The sequence below is a fragment of the Festucalex cinctus genome, chromosome 18 (assembly GCF_051991245.1).
Source record: "Festucalex cinctus isolate MCC-2025b chromosome 18, RoL_Fcin_1.0, whole genome shotgun sequence".
In the NCBI taxonomy this organism is placed as follows: domain Eukaryota; kingdom Metazoa; phylum Chordata; class Actinopteri; order Syngnathiformes; family Syngnathidae; genus Festucalex; species Festucalex cinctus.
The window spans coordinates 22252852-22273463 of record NC_135428.1 but is presented as its reverse complement, the minus strand read 5'-3'; positions in this window follow the sequence as shown (position 1 = coordinate 22273463).

Below are 20612 nucleotides of genomic sequence, written 5' to 3'. Positions count from 1 at the left end.
TCAGCGTCGTGCTATTTGGAGCCATTTTCACAAAGACAGCTTCGTTCCCTTTGTCCTTAACAATCATCCGCAGCACTTTGATATACCTATTTGGCGATATAACTTCTTTAATTTTGTGCCACACGTTTAGCAGTGAAACGTCCCTTTTGAGTTGCTCCCTAGCTCTGTTAATATGGGCATCTTCATCTTCATCTTCGCCATCCACCCATCTTTCATAGACCTGTTGTGGTGTTTCGTTTGGTCCGACGGGGCTAGCGATGATGTACTGAAGCCATAGCTTCTTCGCGCCATCTCCTCCTGGCGCGTCCCTAATCATGGGCCATGTCTCAACTAAATACTCTTTAGCTGATTCTAGCCTACCTTTTTGGCGAACCAACTCTTTTAAGGTCTTAAACTGCTGCACATCACCCTCTATGTCGTGTGGCTGATTTATTAAATTCGGTACTATTGTAGTTGATCCCAACTGTGTCATATATTGGGTCTGTTGGTTCAAGGGGGTTCTCGGGGCAGCTGGTACTGTTAAAGTAACCGCTGCTCCATCATTATCCGAATCTGAATTCAGGTCATCGTCGGCTCTCAGCTCGCATTTTGCTTTATCATTTATTGCTTTCTTGAGCCTTCTTAACATAAAATCATGTGCCACCGCCACGTAACCATCCCTGAAATTCTTAGTCAGGTCTTGATGAGCAAGTAATGTGGTATATGGCGGAGCCTGTAAAATGTTAACAGCCTCGCGATAAGTTATTCGCATGGTTAGAGGCATTTTACTATCTAGCTTACTAAGCCAGGCCGGTGGATAAGGGCGATTTACTTGCCCTGCCTCGGGTATGTACGCTTTTCGCCCATCCTTTGTCTCGATCTATCCCAGGCTAACATCCCTAGCTATCCTTTCTGAGGACCGGTACACATCAAACGTAGGTTGAGGATTCTTCTTTCTTCTATTCACTGGTCTTGTAACTATTTTTGGGTTCTGGCCGGGGTTGGCCGGGTCATCTTCTGACGAGGTTGAGTCTCGATCTTCATCAGCGGGATTAGCGCCAATCGCGGTCGGAACAGGAGCTTGCTCTCCACCGTCCTCCTCTTCGCTCCCATCTTCTAGCAAGGGCACCGGTATCATGGGGGGTCGTCCCGGAAAGGGGTCCCGTGCTGTTCCAGGGGTAGACGTGACGGGGCTAAAGGTCACCGTTCCCCTTGGGGCTTTGTTTTTCCCCTTCGGGGTTTGTCTGCTCGGTCCCGCTCGCTCTTCATCCTCTACCACCCGGGCAGCTCCTGACATCCCTCCACTCACCGGGGAAGGCACGGGAGTTGTTTTAACTGGGGATGGGGACTGGGGCGAGTCCCTGAGTTCTCCGGTTATCGATTGCTGGAGCTGGCGTCGTTCACGATCCATCTGCCTAGTACGGGTTAAAATTTCATCTGTCACTGATTTAACTCGCTCCTCTCTCTGCTTTTTTGATATTGCTACCACAAATTCTACTCCCGATGGTGTTGTCACGGGAGTCTTAGCTCTTAAGGTGAAGGCCGCCACAGCTATGGACTCAGCCTGTTGCCACTGCATTTTCCCAGTTTTAATCCAATTTACATCCATCACTATTCTCTCCGCTCCTTCACCTAGTGCTTTGTCAACCCCTCTCTCCAATGCTTTTGCCATTTCGTCCGCATCTTGTGACTGCTCGCTTTTAGGGTTCCACTCTGTCCCTGGCACGTGAATTATCATGCCATAGGGAGTGTTCCCACCACTAGTTTTTGCCGCTATTATTGGCCGCTGATAATTTTTCTGTAATTCTTGCTTAACCTCTGATTCATATTCTTGTCCTGCTTCCTGCCTTAAAATGTTCCTAAGCGCTTTACTATGTGGTTTTAGTGATCTATCTGTAATTATCACTATAGCATCCCCTTGTATCCGCCAGGGGCTCCCCACATAGTGACACAATATCACTCCATTCCCGATTGAAACCTTTTTGGTTTCCTCCGGCAGCCCCCCCAGGGGCGCCGTTCTTATCAGGGGAGTCATTCTTACAGTTATTCCTGAGCTTTCATTCTCCGATGCTCCTGCGTCCTCCTCTACTGGGACACATGAGCCCGTATCATAAAAGCCCTCTTCACTAGCGGCTTCAGCAAACCGCTTCCTCGCCATCTGGAGCTCTTTCAACTCCGGTTGTTCCCAAAGGTTGAGGCTTAAAGCTTCAGTCCCCTTGGGATTTGCCAATTCCACCCTTATGTGCATTTTCTCGGCAAGGGATCTTATCGTCGGGTCCCACTGGACTCCGGTACTAACCACTTCCATCACATTATACACATCCAACAACACAGACCACCAGTGGACCCAAAGGCCCACCGTCCCAGAGGTGCATCCCTCTTGGGGGTGGTTTAACACTACTGTTGCTATGCCCATTATTTCGGGAAATTCGCTTACGAACATTCCCGTTTCCTTCACCGCCCTTTCCACCTCGACTGGGAGGTCTGTCGGACGGATCGAAGGGTTGTTTATCTCCAGGTGCCTTCTGGCTCCTGGTGGCCATCGATCCACACCTTCACCCAGTAGCATAACCACTACCGGTATATCCACTTGTTTTAGAGGACGGAATTCAGGCTTTAATCCTGCTCCCCTCTCCGTAGGGCTGGGGGGCTTTTCCCCTCCATTTTTCCCCGTCAATTTTTCCATTACTTCACTAGCGTGTTTTATAGCTCGCTTTGCTTTCTTATTGTAGGAGTGGAGCTATCTATTTCCGAAGCCTACCCGTGCGCTTTGGGTTTCAGGGACGTACTATAGCCCCTGGTTACTCAGCTCCGTACCCGTGTACGTTGCCTCTACTTTTATTGGGACTACCGCATTCGGGTTTCCTACCTTAACTCGTAGGCGGATGTCCTCTCTTAAACGGTGGGGTGTACTGTCCTTCCAAATCGGTTGTAATCCTCTCCGCTTCCCTTTTTCGGGATCTGGCTATCTTCTTGTGCCAATGGACACTCCTGTCAAAACCGAAAAAGGCTGCTTCCACTAGAGCATTAGTCTAGTGGAAACTCCTACCTCTTCTCCTCGGTTCTCGACAACTTTCTTCTTGTGCCAATGGACACTCCTGTCAGAACCGAAAAAGGCTTCTTCCACTAGAACATTAGCCTAGTGGAAACTCCTACCTTTTCTCCTTGGTTCTCGACGACTTTCTTCTTGTGCCAATGGACACTCCTGTCAGAACCGAAAAAGGCTGCTTCCACTAGAACATTAGCCTAGTGGAAACTCCTACCTTTTCTCCTTGGTTCTCGACGACTTTCTTCTTGTGCCAATGGACACTCCTGTCAGAACCGAAAAAGGCTGCTTCCACTAGAACATTAGCCTAGTGGAAACTCCTACCCTTTCTCCTTGGTTCTCGACGACTTTCTTCTTGTGCCAATGGACACTCCTGTCAGAACCGAAAAAGGCTGCTTCCACTAGAACATTAGCCTAGTGGAAACTCCTACCTTTTCTCCTTGGTTCTCGACGACTTTCTTCTTGTGCCAATGGACACTCCTGTCGGGAACCGAAAACTTAAATTTTTTTCAAAAACTCCAGGAGAAAAGGCAAGAGACAGGGAATCAGGGTTTGGTTTGCAGCGTCAGCCTCTGACACTGAGTCCGCTATCCAAGAAAAGGGACTATAAATATTTTCAGGCACCCCGCAATAACTAAGCAAAAAGTATGGTAGTTTTGCTACAAATGGATACCTGAGATAACAAACCAATAAAATGGGCAACCGCACCCAATATGGAAGGCCTAAATACCGTAGACCATAGTTTATCATCACACTACTAAAGGAGACTCCTTCTCCCCGAGCAGCTCTCCACCATTAACTCTAACTGTTCAAGCCCTCCTCCTCTTTGTGGGCGGGCTTGAACCACCCCTTGACTCAGCCCCTCCCTCAGGAATGCGCGGCGCAGCGCGCTCTACCAGGTACACTATCAGTACCTTCACAGCCGACCAAAGCAGCAGGTCGCTGTAGAAGCTCATTCACTTTTAATGGCTCTCTCACACTCAGCCTCTGTTTGAGTGTAAGTCTCCTGGGGGGGGCCAGTCACCGTTCCTTTAACACAAAATAGTACAATCAACTTCAATTCAAAAATCACACTAGATTTTCACAATTAAAGCAGTTCTTTTCCATGAAACATTTTCATCAAAGAGACTAATTTTGTGTTAGCTCAGGGTCGTCTGACATGACAATTTATCAGCGAGTTCGCCGTCAACTCCAAGCACGGTGCCCCCAGCTCAAAGTCGCGCTCACTCGGGTTCCTGTTTGGGCTTCGATCGACCCCGATTTTGACAAAAATGAGTCAATCGAGCCCCACGTATGGGCGCCACATGTCAACTTCCGCTTACCCGCAGGACTTAAATCGGGAAATATGTCCTGATCGACTCTCCAATCAAAGGGTCAGTAATTCCCCTTTTCCCTCACCGGCTCTAAGGCGTCAGCGTGAGGGGACGGGAATTAGTTAAGCCGATATATCAAAGTGGACTCACCTAGGTTTGTTCACTGTCTTCTTATCATGAGGCCAATCCGTTTTCATCCACCTATCAATCCTGAATGAGCAACCACACAGAACCCAGGAATAATAGACTGAACACCTCACTTACTTGGCAGCTCCACTTCTCTTAGTTGTTTGCATTTGTTATTGACCTAGTCATTTAATAATCCTTGTTAGGATCATACGGACTTGTTTCATATCAAGCAGGAGTATTTGACTTTATTAATACAAATGGAGACATTCATTAGATGTTATTAGAATGCACTTACCTCTTTCCAGACGTCCGTTGCTGCTGTCCGTCTCGAAGAAAAATAATAGGGTCTTATAAAACGACCTGGACTTGTTAAACGTCCGAAAGAAATAAAACAAAAATAGAAATAAACAAATAAACAAATAAACAAAATAATTCACAATCGGTTTTTAAATCCTTTTATTAGGTCTCATAAAATGACCCCGGACACATAGAAGGTCCAAAGGAAATAGAATAAAACCGAAAGAAACAAATAAAATAATTAAATCAAAAATTGTCTTTCAATTATTTTATTTCAATTAATAATATGAATATAGAAAACAGTTTTCAAATCCTTTAATGAGCGCTCGCCAGACGCGAGACACAATTATAAATCACAAAAATCACAAATACAATAAAAATTAAAATTTAATAAAATATAGAATGAAATAGGAAAAGGGAAATCAAACATAAATATTTAAACCTTTGATAAGAGCCTTCTAAGATTGATCACTTCTCAAAAGAGCTCAAGACCTGAATTTAAAATAAGACGTTTTTTGGCTAAAAATTAATTTGAAGATATGGGAGTGTATTAAATGGCTCCGTCCCTACTCGCGATTAACCGTTCATAACTTCCTACTAAACATCTTATTTAATAGAGGCATTGTACTTTACCCAATTTGGGGAGAAAAGTCCCGGTCGCGGCTAACAGCCAAAGGTCCTTCGAAAAAACCTAAGTCCTACCACGCCGCTGATCAGTCCTCCAGGAACACACTCCATACAGGTTCATCGCAGGGAGAAGTCGAAGAGCCCCGATCCTCGCAGAGGACGATCTTTTATAACCTTGGTTGCGTGTCACTGATTTCCTCTTGGTGAACGTGTCCTTCCGCGCGTCTTGGGGGATTTCCAGTCTCTTGTAGTCTCTTCACATATCAATGCGCCGAGACGAGTTAGGACTTGTTCACAGTTTCACACAGTTGAGTGACAGGCGCGCAACATTGGAGCTCAATCTTGCATCAGCGCACACAGGAAACTGTTGAACCAGGTTGCGCTCTGTGGCTTGCGTAGCTTAGCAACCAGTTCCTGTTTTTCAAACAGGAAATTCATCGTGCTGCTAAAGTCTCAGTTACAATTCAACGGTCTTGGCTCTTATTTGATAGTCACAAACATCAAATCAACATAATGTATGATAATATTCTAAACATAACTAAGCAAGCATGAATAACATGTATATACATGACATGTTAAATCCCAAATTCTCTCAGGGAATCTTAACAGGCTGATTCTATTTCATGTTACACATCTTGTATGACAATGTCGGGAGAAAACAATTGCATACAGGTATTCTTTACACTCAATGCAGTTACAGCAATCTTATCAGCGATTAAAAGACAGTATCGCTTGTAATTAAAAGAAAAGACAGCAAAGCTTCATAGTGGCTTCAATGTGCTGTAAGCATTGATCCATAATTCAGGCTAACAATTGTCGAATATAGATTGTGTGTGTGTATTATTACTTAATTCAGGATACCTTTTATTTACTTTTAATTTGTATTTGGCCACTTCCGTTACCTTATATGGTATGCCCGAGCTGTGCTGAGTGCAGCTTGGTTGTACCGGTTTGGCGGCATCTGGTGGTTGCTTTAGGGAGCTACACACAGAGGCCATTTGGTTTGGTTTTCACTCATGTAGACACCAATTGGTCTCGAACTAAGAATTGAGTCTAGTCCATTAATTTGTTATCTCATTTTACATGATATGGCGTTTCATCTGACCCACTCAATCCACTCAATTCAACAGCTTATAATCAAGGCCTGAAGGTATCTCTATGACAACATTCAGTTATAAATACAGCGCCACCTAGCCCTTGAGGCATAATATATATAAAAAAAAAGAAACACATTCGGTATTTTGTACAAAAAATGTAAACTCATTCTAAGTGTGATAACTAAGTCATTTATGAATATTCTTTTAGTTTCCACCATTCAAATTGTTCACTGGCTTCACACCGATCCAAACGTATGTACGTTTCCATTTTGTTTTATTCATTTTTGATTGCCCCTTTGGACAATAAATGTAACATTGTGCAATGAGTACAACGAGCGATGATGTATATATACACTTTTACAAAAAATACCAATCAGGGCAACTCATTGCCTAAAAATAAGGACGCAGATTTTTGCAGGTCTTAACAATCACCAAAACCCGTTGAGCTTGACACACACTGGCAAATAAAATATTCTACATGTAAACGTTTATTATGCCATTTTCAAAGAAATTTTGCTTCCAATATGCCAGTACCCCAACGTGCCAGTACCCTAATGTGCCAGTACCCTAATGTGCAAGTACCCCAACGTGGCCCGGGCTGCGAGGGCCCTTTATAGCTGCTCGCAGCTCTAGTTATTATTATTCTTCTTCTTCTTTATTCTCCGCAAACGATCGCGATTTTGGGTACCTAAACATTCACGAAAACTCACCGAACTTTGCACACTCCTCAGGCCCGGCGAAAAATTTGATATTATTAAGTCGTAATAACAATGCGACTCGATAGCGCCCCCTAGCGTAGAAAAATAAAAACCAAGCCCGGCACGTTTGAGCTAGAGCAACAAAAATTGGCAGGCACGTGTAGCACCCCGAGACGCACAAAAAAGTCTATTGGGACCATGTAGCTAAAATGTACAGGAAGTGAGCTATGAATTTTTTTATGTCCAATTTTGGCCTATTTTGGCACATTCACTGTGGTCATGCTTTTTCCCCCTTTGCAAACATTTTTCATCCAATTGACTTCAAACTTGGCATTTATCATCTCAAGACCTGAGAGAACAACTGGGGAAAAAATCTTGCCTTTTCGAAATACTATATGACGGGGGCGGGGCATCAAATATTGCCTTTAAAATTTCATTTGTCCAGAAAGAGCAAATGCTTAATAACTCCCATGTTCAAGCTCCAAAAAATCTCAAACTTATCAGGTAACTTAATAGTCACGGCCTGAAAACATCTATATGATAAAATTCAGTTATCCATGTAGCGCCACCTAGTGGTAACAATAATTGTCATACTTTACGTTTTTAGCTACTGTGCTGAGCTCGTTGAAGGGATCCAGTTGAAAATTGGTCAGAAAAGCCTTAAGATGTTGATCATGCCCCACACCGAATATTGTAACTTTTCGCCAAAGGGCGTGGCCGCTACGGTGCCGCAAAGTCTGAAGATTTCTCGTGACAACAAAAGCTGCATTAACTTGACCGAGATGATGCTATCTTCTCAAAATTGTACACAATTGATGAGAGTCCAGCCCTAAAGACATCTACAAACTTATATTTCATCTTACTGATAGCGCCACCTACTGGCAATTTTTTTTCTTACGATTTTTCTTCAATGTTTTTCTCCAACCATGTTAACTGGACCTACCTCATATTTGCTCAGATGAGGGTGTCGGCCTTCATGCTGTCACAACACGAAGTTTGTGAGTTTTCGCGAGTCGCTGTGGGCGTGGTTAAGCGCTGTTCGCCAAGAGAACAACGCCAATTTTGAGGGCCTAAACTGGCACAGAAACACACGAAACTTGGCACACACAGCTGGCCTGGCAAAATGAGCAATTTTTTATCGGCGATTGTGCTATTTTTACAAAAATGACTCAATAGCGCCCCCTAGAAATCTTTAACGAAACAGCCCCAGTTGTACGTTTAAGCAAGAACGACGAATATTTTTAGGTGTATGAGGGAGCCCAAGACCTACAAAAAAGTCTCTTGTACCCATATGCTAAAATGAACAGGAAGTGAGCTACGAATTTTTGAATGTCCAATTTTTGACGATTTTTGCACATTCACAGGGGGCAGACTTTTGCCCACTTCTCCTACACGTTTCATCCGACTGAGTTAAGACTTGGCCTGGACCGTGTCAAGACCTGAGCCAACGACAGGGGGAAAATTTTTGACTTTTCAAAATACTATATGATGAGGGCGGGGCATCAAAATTTGTGTTTCGCAATGAAAAAGGATATGCTTGATAACTCCCCGGTACATGCTCCAAAAAATCCCAAACTTGACATGTATGTTTATCGTCAAGGCCTGAAGTTATCTCTATGACAACATTCAGTTATATATGCAGCGCCACATAGCCCTTGAGGCATAAAAAAAAAATACCCCACATACGGTATTTTGTACAAAAAATGTAAACTCATTCTAAGTGTGATAACTAAGTCATTTATGAATATTCTTTTAGTTTCCACCACTCAAAATGTTCACTGGCATCAGACTTATCCAAACATATATATTTTTTTATTTATTTTTGATAGCCTTTATGGACATTAAAAGCAATATCGTGAATGAAGGATATGCTTAATAACTCCACGGTACATGCTCCAAAAAAAATCCCACACTTGACATGTATGCTTATAATCAAGGCCTGAAGGTATCTCTATGACAACATTCAGTTATAAATACAGCGCCACCTAGCCCTTGAGGCATTTATATATATATATATATATATATATATATATATATATATATATATATATATATATATATATATATATATATAAAAACCCACATACGGTGTTTTGTACAAAAAATGTACACTCATTCTAAGTGTGATAACTAAGTCATTTATGAATATTCTTTTAGTTTCCACCACTCAAATTGTTCACTGGCTTCACACCGATCCAAACGTATGTACGTTTCCATTTTGTTTTATTCATTTTTGATTGCCCCTTTGGACAATAAAAGTAACATTGTGCAATGAGTACAACGAGCGATGATGTGTATATACACTTTTACAAAAAATACCAATCAGGGCAACTCATTGCCTAAAAATAAAAAAGGACGCTGATTTTTGCAGGTCTTAACAACCACCAAAACCCGTTGAGCTTGACACACACTGGCAAAAAAAAATATTCTACATGTAAACGTTTATTATGCCATTTTCAAAGAAATTTTGCTTCCAATATGCCAGTACCCCAACGTGCAAGGACCCCAACGTGGCCCGGGCTGCGAGGGCCCTTTATAGCTGCTCGCAGCTCTAGTTATTCTTCTTCTTCTTCTTCTTCTTCTCCGTAAACGATCGCATTTTTGAGGACCTAAACATTCACGAAAACTCACCAAACTTTGCACACTCCTCAGGCCCGGCGAAAAATTTTATATTATGAAGTCGTCATAACAACGCGACTCTATAGCGCCCCCTAGCGTAGAAAAATAAAAACCAAGCCTGGCACGTTTGAGCTAGAGCAACGAAAATTGGCAGGCACGTGTAGCACCCCGAGACGCACAAAAAAGTCTATTGGGACCATGTAGCTAAAATGTACAGGAAATGAGCTATGAATTTTTTTATGTCCAATTTTGGCCTATTTTGGCACATTCACTGTGGTCATGCTTTTTCCCCCTCTGCAAACATTTTTCATCCAATTCACATCAAACTTGGCATTTATCATCTCAAGACCTGAGAGAACAACTGGGCAAAAAGTCTTGCCTTTTAGAAATACTATATGATGGGGGCGGGGCATCAAATATTGTCTTTAAAATTTCATTTGTCCAGAAAGAGCAAATGCTTAATAACTCCCATGTTCAAGCTCCAAAAAATCTCAAACTTCTCAGGCAACGTAATAGTCACGGCCTGAAAACATCTATATGATAAAATTCAGTTATACATATAGCACCACCTAGTGGTAACAATAAATGTCATACTTTACGTTTTTAGCTACTGCGCTGAGCTCGTTGAAGGGATCCAGTTGAAAGTTGGTCAGAAAATCCTTAAGATGTTGATCATGCCCCACACCGAATATTGTAACTTTTCGCCAAAGGGCGTGGCCGCTACGGTGCCGCAAAGTCTGAAGATTTTTCGTGACAATAAAAGCTGCATGAACTTGACCGAGATGATCCTATGTTCTCAAAATTTCACACATTTGATGAGAGTCCAGCCCTAAAGACATCTACGTACTTATATTTCATCTTACTGATAGCGCCACCTAGTGGCAATTTTTTTTCTTACGAATTTTCTTGTACATTTTTCTCCAAACACGTTAACTGGACCAACCTCATATTTGCTCAGATGAGGGTTTCGGCCTTCATGATGTCACAACACGAAGTTTGTGAGTTTTCGCGAATCACTGTGGGCGTGGCTAAGCATTGTTCGCCAAGAAAACAACGCCAGTTTTGATGGTCTAAACATGCGCAGAAACTCATGAAACTTGGCACACACATCTGGCCTGGCAAAATGAGCAATATTTTATCATGTATTGTCCTATTTTTACAAAAATGACTCAATAGCGCCCCCTAGAAATTTTTAACGAAGCAGCCCCGATTGTACGTTTAAGCAAGATCTACGAAAATTTTTAGGTGTATGAGGGAGCCAAAGACCTACAAAAAAGTCTCTTGGACCCATATGCTAAAATGAACAGGAAGTGAGCTACGAATTTTTGAATGTCCCATTTTTGACGATTTTTGCACATTTTCAGGGGGCATACTTTTGCCCACTTCTCCTACACGTTTTATCCGACTGACTTATGACTTGACCTGGACCATGCCAAGACCTGAGCCAACAACAGACGGAAAAATCTTGACTTTTGGAAATACTATATGATGAGGGCGGGGCATCAAAATTTGTGTTTCGCACTGAAAAAGGATATGCTTAATAACTCCCCGATACATGCTCCAAAAAATCCCAAACTTGACATGTATGTTTATCGTCAAGGCCTGAAGGTATCTCTATGACAACATTCAGTTATATATGCAGCGCCACCTAGCCCTTGAGGCATGAAAAAAAAATACCCCACTTACGGTATTTTGTACAAAAAATGTAAACTCATTCTATGTGTGATAACTAAGTCATTTAGGAATATTCTTTTACTTTCCACCACTCAAAATATTCACTGGCATCAGACCTAACCAAACACACATATTTTTGTTATTTAGTTTTATGTATTTTTGATAGCCTCTATGGACATTAAAAGCAATATCGTGAATGAAGGATATGCTTAATAACTCCACGGTACATGCTCCAAAAAATCCCATACTTGAAATGTATATTTATAGTCGAGGCCTGAAGGTATCTCTATGACAAAATTCAGTTATAAATACAGCGCCACCTAGTCCTTGAGGCATAAAAAAAAAAATGCCTCACTTACGGTATTTTTGCAAAAATTGTAAACTCATTGTAAGTGTGATAACTAAGTCATTTATGAATATTCTTTTACTTTCCACCACTCAATATGTTCACTGGTATCAGACCGATCCAAACATACATATTTTTTATTTAGTTTTTTTTTTTTTTTTTTGATCGCCTCTATGGACAATAAAAGCAACATTGTGCAATGAGTACGAGCGATGATGTGTGTATATATACTTTTACGAAAAATACCAATCAGGGCAACTCATTGCCTAAAAATTAAAAAAAAGACGCTGATTTTTGCAGATCTTAACAATCACCAAAACCCATTGAGCTTGACACACTCATCACACCTGGCAAAAAAAAATAAATCTACATGTTTATCATGCCATTTTCAAAGAAATTCTGCTTCCAATGTGCCAGTACCCCAATGTGCAAGTTCCCCAACGTGCAAGTACCCCAACGTGGCCCGGGCTGCGAGGGCCCTTTATAGCTGCTCGCAGCTCTAGTTATTAGGGCCCGAGCAGCGACCGCTGCGAGGTCCCTATTGTTTTTGTAAAAATTCTTCTTCTTCTTCTTCTTCTTCTTCTTCTTCTTCTTTATTCTCCGCAAACGATCGCGATTTTGGGTACCTAAATATTCACGAAAACTCACCGAACTTTGCACACTCCTCAGGTCCGGCGAAAAATTTGATATTATGAAGTCGTTATAACAACGCGACTCTATAGCGCCCCCTAGCATAGAAAAATAAAAACCAAGCCCGGCACGTTTGAGCTAGAGCAACGAAAATTGGCAGGCACGTGTAGCACCCCGAGACGCACAAAAAGGTCTATTGGGACCATGTAGCTAAAATGTACAGGAAGTGAGCTATGAATTTTTTAATGTCCAATTTTGGCCTATTTTGGCACATTCACTGTGGTCATGCTTTTTCCCCCTTTGCAAACATTTTTCATCCAATTGACTTCAAACTTGGCATTTATCATCTCAAGACCTGAGAGAACAACTGGGCAAAACATCTTGCCTTTTTGAAATACTATATGACGGGGGCGGGGCATCAAATATTGCCTTTAAAATTTCATTTGTCCAGAAAGAGCAAATGCTTAATAACTCCCATGTTCAAGCTCCAAAAAATCTCAAACTTCTCAGGCAACGTAATAGTCACGGCCTGAAAACATCTATATGATAAAATTCAGTTATACATATAGCGCCACCTAGTGGTTACAATAAATGTCATACTTTACGTTTTTAGCTACTGTGCTGAGCTTGTTGAAGGGATCCATTTGAAAATTGGTCAGAAAAGCCTTAAGATGTTGATCATGCCCCACACCGAATATTGTAACTTTTCGCCAAAGGGCGTGGCCGCTACGGTGACGCAAAGTCTGAAGATTTTTCGTGAAAATAAAAGCTGCATTAACTTGACCGAGATGATCCTATCTTCTCAAAATTTCACACATTTGATGAGAGTCCAGCCCTAAAGACATCTACTGACTTATATTTCATCTAACTGATAGCGCCACCTAGTGGCAATTTTTTTTCTTACGAATTTTCTTCTACGTTTTTCTCCAAACACGTTAACTGGACCTACCTCATATTTGCTCAGATGAGGGTTTCGGCCTTCATGATGTCACAACACGAAGTTTGTGAGTTTTCGCGAATTGCTGTGGGTGTGGCTAAGCGCTGTTCGCCAAGAAAATAACGCCAGTTTTGAGGGTCTAAACATGCACAGAAACTCATGAAACTTGGCACACACATCTGGCCTGGTAAAATTAGCAATATTTTATTGTTGATTGTGCTATTTTTACAAAAATGACTCAATAGCGCCCCCTAGAAGTTTTTAACGAAGCAGCCCCGGTTGTACGTTTAAGCAAGAACGACGAATATTTTTAGGTGTATGAGGGAGCCCAAGACCTACAAAAAAGTCTCTTGGACCCATATGCTAAAATGAACAGGAAGTGAGCTACGAATTTTTGAATGTCCCATTTTTGACAATTTTTGCACATTCACAGGGGGCAGACTTTTGCCCACTTCTCCTACACGTTTCATCTGACTGAGTTAAGACTTGACCTGGACCATGTCAAGTCCTGAGCCAACGACAGGGGGAAAAATCTTGACCTTTCGAAATACTATATGATGAAGGCGGGGCATCAAAATTTGTGTTTCGCACTGAAAAAGGATATGCTTAATAACTCCCCGGTACATGCTCCAAAAAATCCCAAACTTGACATGTATGTTTATCGTCAAGGCCTGAAGCTATCTCTATGACAACATTCAGTTATATATGCAGCGCCACCTAGCCCTTGAGGCATAAAAAAAAAATACCCCACATACGGTATTTTGTACAAAAAATGTCAACTCATTCTGAGTGTGATAACTAAGTCATTTATGAATATTCTTTTAGTTTCCACCACTCAAAATGTTCACTGGCATCAGACTTATCCAAACATATATATATTTTTATTTATTTTTGATAGCCTCTGTGGACATTAAAAGCAATATCGTGAATGAAGGATATGCTTAATAACTCCACGGTACATGCTCCCAAAAAAATCCCACACTTGACATGTATGCTTATAATCAAGGCCTGAAGGTATCTCGATGACAACATTCAGTTATAAATACAGCGCCACCTAGCCCTTGAGGCTTATATAAAAAAAAAAAAAAAAACACATACGGTATTTTGTACAAAAAAATGTAAACTCATTCTAAGTGTGATGACTAAGTCATTTCTGAATATTCTTTTAGTTTCCACCACTCAAATTGTTCACTGGCTTCACACCGATCCAAACGTATGTACGTTTCCATTTTGTTTTATTCATTTTTGATTGCCCCTTTGGACAATAAAAGTAACATTGTGCAATGAGTACAACGAGCGATGATGTATATATACACTTTTACAAAAAATATCAATCAGGGCAACTCATTGCCTAAAAATAAAAAAGGACGCTGATTTTTGCAGGTCTTAACAATCACCAAAACCCGTTGAGCTTGACACACACTGGCAAAAAAAATATTCTACATGTAAACGTTTATTATGCCATTTTCAAAGAAATTTTGCTTCCAATATGCCAGTACCCCAACGTGCCAGTACCCCAACGTGCCAGTACCCTAACGTGCAAGTACCCCAACGTGCAAGGACTCCAACGTGGCCCGGGCTGCGAGGGCCCTTTATAGCTGCTCGCAGCTCTAGTTATTATTAGGGCCCGAGCAGCTACCGCTGCGAGGTCCCTATTGTTTTTGTAAAAATTATTATTATTATTATTATTATTATTATTAGGGCCCGAGCAGCGACCGCTGCGAGGTCCCTATTGTTTTTGTAAAAATTATTATTATTATTATTATTATTATTATTATTATTATTATTATTATTATTATTATTATTATTAGGGCCCGAGCAGCGACCGCTGCGAGGTCCCTATTGTTTTTGTAAAAATTATTATTATTATTATTATTAGGGCCCGAGCAGCGACCGCTGCGAGGTCCCTATTGTTTTTGTAAAAATTCTTCTTCTTCTTCTTCTTCTTCTTCTTCTTCTTCTTCTTCTTCTTCTTCTTCTTCTTCTTTATTCTCCGCAAACAATCGCGATTTTGGGTACCTAAACATTCACGAAAACTCACCGAACTTTGCACACTCCTCAGGCCCGGCGAAAAATTTGATATTATTAAGTCGTCATAACAATGCGACTCAATAGCGCCCCCTAGCGTAGAAAAATAAAAACCAAGCCCGGCACGTTTGAGCTAGTGCAACAAAAATCGGCAGGCACGTGTAGCACACCGAGACGCACAAAAAAGTCTATTGGGACCATGTAGCTAAAATGTACAGGAAGTGAGCTATGAATTTTTTAATGTCCAATTTTGGCCGATTTTGGCACATTCACTGTGGTCATGCTTTTTCCCCCTTTGCAAACATTTTTCATCCAATTGACTTCAAACTTGGCATTTATCATCTCAAGACCTGAGAGAACAACTGGGCAAAACATCTTGCCTTTTTGAAATACTATATGACGGGGGCGGGGCATCAAATATTGCCTTTAAAATTTCATTTGTCCAGAAAGAGCAAATGCTTAATAACTCCCATGTTCAAGCTCCAAAAAATCTCAAACTTCTCAGGCAACGTAATAGTCACGGCCTGAAAACATCTATATGATAAAATTCAGTTATACATATAGCGCCACCTAGTGGTTACAATAAATGTCATACTTTACGTTTTTAGCTACTGTGCTGAGCTTGTTGAAGGGATCCATTTGAAAATTGGTCAGAAAAGCCTTAAGATGTTGATCATGCCCCACACCGAATATTGTAACTTTTCGCCAAAGGGCGTGGCCGCTACGGTGACGCAAAGTCTGAAGATTTTTCGTGAAAATAAAAGCTGCATTAACTTGACCGAGATGATCCTATCTTCTCAAAATTTCACACATTTGATGAGAGTCCAGCCCTAAAGACATCTACTGACTTATATTTCATCTAACTGATAGCGCCACCTAGTGGCAATTTTTTTTCTTACGAATTTTCTTCTACGTTTTTCTCCAAACACGTTAACTGGACCTACCTCATATTTGCTCAGATGAGGGTTTCGGCCTTCATGATGTCACAACACGAAGTTTGTGAGTTTTTGCGAATTGCTGTGGGTGTGGCTAAGCGCTGTTCGCCAAGAAAATAACGCCAGTTTTGAGGGTCTAAACATGCACAGAAACTCATGAAACTTGGCACACACATCTGGCCTGGTAAAATGAGCAATATTTTATTGTTGATTGTGCTATTTTTACAAAAATGACTCAATAGCGCCCCCTAGAAGTTTTTAACGAAGCAGCCCCGGTTGTACGTTTAAGCAAGAACGACGAATATTTTTAGGTGTATGAGGGAGCCCAAGACCTACAAAAAAGTCTCTTGGACCCATATGCTAAAATGAACAGGAAGTGAGCTACGAATTTTTGAATGTCCCATTTTTGACTATTTTTGCACATTCACAGGGGGCAGACTTTTGCCCACTTCTCCTACACGTTTCATCTGACTGAGTTAAGACTTGACCTGGACCATGTCAAGTCCTGAGCCAACGACAGGGGGAAAAATCTTGACCTTTCGAAATACTATATGATGAAGGCGGGGCATCAAAATTTGTGTTTCGCACTGAAAAAGGATATGCTTAATAACTCCCCGGTACATGCTCCAAAAAATCCCAAACTTGACATGTATGTTTATCGTCAAGGCTTGAAGCTATCTCTATGACAACATTCAGTTATATATGCAGCGCCACCTAGCCCTTGAGGCATAAAAAAAAAATACCCCACATACGGTATTTTGTACAAAAAATGTAAACTCATTCTAAGTGTGATAACTAAGTCATTTATGAATATTCTTTTAGTTTCCACCACTCAAAATGTTCACTGGCATCAGACTTATCCAAACATATATATATTTTTATTTATTTTTGATAGCCTCTGTGGACATTAAAAGCAATATCGTGAATGAAGGATATGCTTAATAACTCCACGGTACATGCTCCAAAAAAAATCCCACACTTGACATGTATGCTTATAATCAAGGCCTGAAGGTATCTCGATGACAACATTCAGTTATAAATACAGCGCCACCTAGCCCTTGAGGCTTATATAAAAAAAAAAAAAAACACATACGGTATTTTGTACAAAAAAATTTAAACTCATTCTAAGTGTGATGACTAAGTCATTTCTGAATATTCTTTTAGTTTCCACCACTCAAATTGTTCACTGGCTTCACACCGATCCAAACGTATGTACGTTTCCATTTTGTTTTATTCATTTTTGATTGCCCCTTTGGACAATAAAAGTAACATTGTGCAATGAGTACAACGAGCGATGATGTATATATACACTTTTACAAAAAATATCAATCAGGGCAACTCATTGCCTAAAAATAAAAAAGGACGCTGATTTTTGCAGGTCTTAACAATCACCAAAACCCGTTGAGCTTGACACACATTGGCAAAAAAAATATTCTACATGTAAACGTTTATTATGCCATTTTCAAAGAAATTTTGCTTCCAATATGCCAGTACCCCAACGTGCCAGTACCCCAACGTGCCAGTACCCTAACGTGCAAGTACCCCAACGTGCAAGGACTCCAACGTGGCCCGGGCTGCGAGGGCCCTTTATAGCTGCTCGCAGCTCTAGTTAGGGCCCGAGCAGCTACCGCTGCGAGGTCCCTATTGTTTTTCGATCGGATTATTATTATTATTATTATTATTATTATTATTATTATTCTTCTTCTTCTCCGTAAACGATCACGATTTTGGGTACCTAAACATTTACGAAAACTCACCAAACTTTGCACACTCCTCAGGCCCGGCGAAAAATTTGATATTATGAAGTCGTCATAACAACGCGACTCTATAGCGCCCCCTAGCATAGAAAAATAAAAACCAAGCCCGGCATGTTTGAGCTAGAGCAACGAAAATTGGCAGGCACGTGTAGCACCCCGAGACGCACAAAAAAGTCTATTGGGACCATGTAGCTAAAATGTACAGGAAGTGAGCTATGAATTTTTTAATGTCCAATTTTGGCCTATTTTGGCACATTCACTGTGGTCATGCTTTTGACCCCTTTGTAAACATTTTTCATCCAATTGACTTCAAACTTGGCATTTATCATCTCAAGACCTGAGAGAACAACTGGGGAAAAAATCTTGCCTTTTCGAAATACTATATGACGGGGGCGGGGCATCAAATATTGCCTTTAAAATTTCATTTGTCCAGAAAGAGCAAATGCTTAATAACTCCCATGTTCAAGCTCCAAAAAATCTCAAACTTATCAGGCAACTTAATAGTCACGGCCTGAAAACATCTATATGATAAAATTCAGTTATCCATGTAGCGCCACCTAGTGGTAACAATAATTGTCATACTTTACGTTTTTAGCTACTGTGCTGAGCTCGTTGAAGGGATCCAGTTGAAAATTGGTCAGAAAAGCCTTAAGATGTTGATCATGCCCCACACCGAATATTGTAACTTTTCGCCAAAGGGCGTGGCCGCTACGGTGCCGCAAAGTCTGAAGATTTCTCGTGACAACAAAAGCTGCATTAACTTGACCGAGATGATGCTATCTTCTCAAAATTTTACACAATTGATGAGAGTCCAGCCCTAAAGACATCTACAAACTTATATTTCATCTTACTGATAGCGCCACCTACTGGCAATTTTTTTTCTCACGATTTTTCTTCAATGTTTTTCTCCAACCATGTTAACTGGACCTACCTCATATTTGCTCAGATGAGGGTGTCGGCCTTCATGCTGTCACAACATGAAGTTTGTGAGTTTTCGCGAATCGCTGTGGGCGTGGCTAAGCGCTGTTCGCCAAGAAAACAACGCCAATTTTGAGGGCCTAAACTGCCACAGAAACACACGAATCTTGGCACACACAGCTGGCCTGGCAAAATGAGCAATTTTTTATCGTCGATTGTGCTATTTTTACAAAAATGACTCAATAGCGCCCCCTAGAAATCTTTAACGAAACAGCCCCAGTTGTACGTTTAAGCAAGAGCTACAAATTTTTTTAGGTGTATTAGGAAGCCCAAGACCTACAAAAAAGTCACTTGGACCCATATGCTAAAATGAACAGGAAGTGAGCTACGAATTTTTGAATGTCCCATTTTTGACGATTTTTGCACATTTACAGGGGGCATACTTTTGCCCACTTCTCCTACACGTTTCATCCGACTGACTTCAGACTTGACCTGGACCATGTCAAGACCTGAGCCAACGACAGGGGGAAAAATCTTGACTTTTCGAAATACTATATGATGAAGGCGGGGCATCAAAATTTGTGTTTCGCACTGAAAAAGGATATGCTTAATTCCCCGGTACATGCTCCAAAAAATCCCAAACTTGACATGTATGTTTATCATCAAGGCCTGAAAGTATCTCTATGACAACATTCAGTTATATATGCAGCGCCACCTAGCCCTTGAGGCATAAAAAAAAAAATACCCCACATACGGTATTTTGTACAAAAAATGTAAACTCATTCTAAGTGTGATAACTAAGTCATTTATGAATATTCTTTTAGTTTCCACCACTCAAAATGTTCACTGGCATCAGACTTATCCAAACATATATATATTTTTATTTATTTTTGATAGCCTCTGTGGACATTAAAAGCAATATCGTGAATGAAGGATATGCTTAATAACTCCCCGGTGCATGCTTCAAAAAATCCCAAACTTGACATGTATATTTATAGTCAAGGCGTGAAGGTATCTCTATGACAAAATTCAGTTATAAATACAGCGCCACCTAGCCCTTGAGGCATATATATATATATATATAAAAAAAATAATAATACCCCACATACGGTATTTTGTACAAAAAATGTACACTCATTCTAAGTGTGACAAATGTTGAGGGTTTCGGCCTTCATGATGTCACAACACGAAGTTTGTGAGTTTCGCGAATTGCTGTGGGCGTGGCTAAGCGCTGTTCGCCAAGAAAACAACGCCAGTTTTGAGGGTCTAAACATGCACAGAAACTCATGAAACTTGGCACACACATCTGGCCTGGTAAAATGAGCAATATTTTATTGTTGATTGTGCTATTTTTACAAAAATGACTCAATAGCGCCCCCTAGAAGTTTTTAACGAAGCAGCCCCGGTTGTACGTTTAAGCAAGAACGACGAATATTTTTAGGTGTATGAGGGAGCCCAAGACCTACAAAAAAGTCTCTTGTACCCATATGCTAAAATGAACAGGAAGTGAGCTACGAATTTTTGAATGTCCCATTTTTGACAATTTTTGCACATTCACAGGGGGCAGACTTTTGCCCACTTC